Source organism: Limulus polyphemus, unplaced genomic scaffold, assembly GCF_000517525.1.
Source record: "Limulus polyphemus unplaced genomic scaffold, Limulus_polyphemus-2.1.2 Scaffold456, whole genome shotgun sequence".
NCBI lineage: Eukaryota > Metazoa > Arthropoda > Merostomata > Xiphosura > Limulidae > Limulus > Limulus polyphemus.
In genome coordinates, this window is record NW_013666066.1 from 313,619 (window position 1) to 317,216 (window position 3,598).

A 3,598-nucleotide genomic window follows, 5' to 3' on the forward strand; every position below is an offset into this window, starting at 1 on the left:
TTAAAAGAAGGTTACGATTATTTAATTAGTTATCTCAGACTTTTAGCTTTATTCATTAACTACGTGGTTAAAAGAAGGTTACGATTATTTAATTAGTTATCTCAGACTTTTAGCTTTATTCATTAACTACGTGGTTAAAGGAAGGTTACTACTATTTAATTAGTTATCTCAGACTTTTATCTTTATTCATTAACTACGTGGTTAAAGGAAGGTTACGATATTTAATTAGTTATCTCAGACTTTTAGCTTTATTCATTAACTACGTGGTTAAAGGAAGGTTACTACTATTTAATTAGTTATCTCAGACTTTTATCTTTATTCATTAACTACGTGGTTAAAGGAAGGTTACGATTATTTAATTAGTTATCTCAGACTTTTAGCTTTATTCATTAACTACGTGGTTTTTTTCTTGAATTATGAATAACACGAATGGATTGAAATATTTAATTAAATTATCTCAAATAAACCTTCATTTCGGTGCAATATTGAAATTAGCTTGAATTCTTCATAGCCTCTGAATAGTGGGTGACCCAACGGGTCGCTGTGGTCTAGTTATCAACTAAAAACAGAATAATAGTCTAACTGTTCTTAAATATAATAAAAAAATAACATGAAAGTCAGGTAAAGCTTTTCTTCCTCATGAAATATGTATTACTTGTGAACCTGACTCAACAGGAAGTATGTAGGCTTAACACGATATAAAGGGGGTTTCGATACCCGTGTTGGGCAGAGCACAGTTAGCCTATTGAATAGCTTTGTGCTTAAATACAACCAAACCAAAATTTGTGAACCTAAACTTTATCATTTTTAAATGAAGTCTCTTAATAAAAAGTTGCATATTGACACAGCATAAAACTTTAAATCATGATTACCAAGCTTATTAATTCAATTGCTCCCCAGTGGCACGGCGGTATGTCTGCGGACTTACAACGCTAGAAACCGGGTTTCGATACCCGTGGTGGGCAGAGCACAGATAGCCCATTGTGTAGCTTTGTGCTTAACTTCAACCAAACAATTAGTTCAATTATAAATATATTAATCCAATGCTGTTAATTGCACTTCGGAGTCATTAGTAATTCTAGGACTTTTAATACCATGAAAAACGTGTATTTTTGGTGAGGTTTTTAATCATAATCTCAGAGACAGAACTCTATACCTTCTGAATCGTATTTTTGTTTAAAGCATTAACAAAAGTCGAACGTATCGATCACAGACCAAAAGTTCCCTATTTAACAGCAATCACTGTAGTTTCATTCCATATCCAAACCTCGATTATATTAGTTTGAAAATCATTCAGAAAGATGCTTGTTTGTTTTTGAATTTCGCGCAAAGCTACACGAGGGCTATCTGCGCTAGCCGTCCCTAATTTAGCAGTGTAAGACTAGAGGGAAGGCAGCTAGTCATCACCACCCACCGCCAACTTTTGGGCTACTGTTTTACCAACGAATAGTGGGATTGGCCGTCACATTATAACGCCCCCACGGCTGAAAGGGCGAGCATGTTTGGTGTGACAGGGATTCGAACCCGCGACCCTCAGATTGCGAGTCGACTGTTAACCACCTGGCCATGCCGGGCCAGTGTTGTAACGGCGCGTAGAAAGATTGTTTGTTTGTTATGAATTTCGCGCAAAGCTACACGAGGGCTATCTGCGCTAGCCGTCCCTAATTTAGCAGTGTAAGACTAGAGGGAAGGCAGCTAGTCATCACCATCCACCGCCAACTCTTGGGCTACTCTTTTACCAACGAATAGCGGGATTGACCGTCACATTATAACGTCTCCACGGCTGAAAGGGCGAGCATGTTTTTGGTGTGACAGGGATTCGAATCCGCGACCCGCAGATTGCGAGTCGAGTGCCTTAACAATCTGGCCATACCGGGCAGAAAGATGCATATTCCACTTCTAAAATAGCCTTGAAACATCGATAATTATCTAAGAAACTAGCAACTCGATTACCTTGCATGATACATATTCGTCGACATGAATGCGCATGCTCAGCATAACCCTGAGATGGTAACATACTCTTAAGTTATCATGGAAAAAAAACACGTGTAATCAGTAAGGAGTCCTCACCTTCTCTCTGTGCATTTCTAAGTCTGTCTCGGTTATCGCCAAAGGGTCTTTAGAGTGGTCATCATCGACTAACCACTTGGACACAAGTCCTTGGAACTGTAAACGTCTGTGAAGAAAACATTATATTTTAAAATCGTTTTTTGTAAAACTACATTTTAGACAATATTAAAAACTAGTATACGTTCAGCATGATATGAGTCGAAAGCAAACTATACACTCACGTTTCTTCTCTCGGGGGTTCATTAATTCCTGGTAACACGGTAACATCCGAAAAGTTGATTCTAAACTTCTTCAGTAGAACCGATAAGCTATAAACAAATAATATCAACAAGCTTTTGGAACACAACCTTTACAAAGTGAAAATTACTTTTGAAATTCAGGAAATATAATTTCTAAAATACGAGATCTAGAATACCGTAACACATAATACACACAGCTGTAATATTGTAACTAAAGTATTTTAAAATTTCGAATCAAAATTTTGTTTTTTATTATAAAAAATCCACATTTTAAGCATCAGAAACAAAAACATGAAGATGTCAAATACATAAAAATATAAGGTAATTCACAAATAAAATAACTGTTTCCAGTAAAGTCTGTTAAATCAGAGAAAACCGACACAGACACCCATAAACTGTACAGACGATAATAAAGTTACAAACTTTGCCTGGGCACGATCCAGATCACTTTCTCTATGGGACAGCGAGAAAACTCTTAATTTACATCCAATCCACTGTGAACGGGTTGTCAGAATGTACGGGATCAACATCGTCAGACCTTTAACGAAGAAGACATTATCTTAAGCAACTAATACTTTGACGATCATGCCTTTAAATAAGTCATCAGCAGAGTTATCTCAGAAACAAAGTACAGGGTAGCCCAAAATTATCTTTTCTCTTTTAAAATTCAATAATTAAGTAACTAAGTAAATGCAGCCATGCAGTTTTCGACATCTTGTAGCTCAACTCCAACTCTGACATGTCAGTAGACTTATACTACTTTGTCCACTTACTAGTCTGCAAAGGTATTATTTAACCAGTCATTGAATCACAAATGAAATTAAATACATCCATAAAGACTTAATTGTTATAGCCTTCTCTTAACCACGTGGCTAATGAATTAAGCTAAAAGTCTGAGATAACTAATTAAATTGTTGTAGCCATTTTTGAAACATGTAGATATTGAATAAAGCTAAAAGTCTGAGATAACTAATTAAATAGACGTAACCTTCCATTAACCACGTAGTTAATGAATAAAGTTAAAAGTCTGAGATAACTAATTAAATAGTCGTAACCTTCCTGTAACCACGTAGTTAATGAATAAAGCTAAAAGTCTGAGATAACTAATTAAATAGTCGTAACCTTCCTTTTATATGATTGTTGATCGGGAGTAAAAGGAAGACCATTTAATTTTTCAAAGAAGATGGGAACCGTCGACAGGGAAATAGATTTGAAGGAAGAAGTTTCGTAAAGAGCGCGAACGGTGGTGTGATGTAAAATTACTCATGCTAGAAATTTTCATAAAAGTG

At 35.8% G+C, this 3,598-nt stretch overlaps 1 pseudogene; it reads right to left on the reverse strand.

Annotated features, from left to right (window-relative positions):
* Nucleotides 1-3,598, reverse strand: part of LOC106458397 — a 69,218-nt pseudogene that overhangs the window by 6,132 nt on the left and 59,488 nt on the right.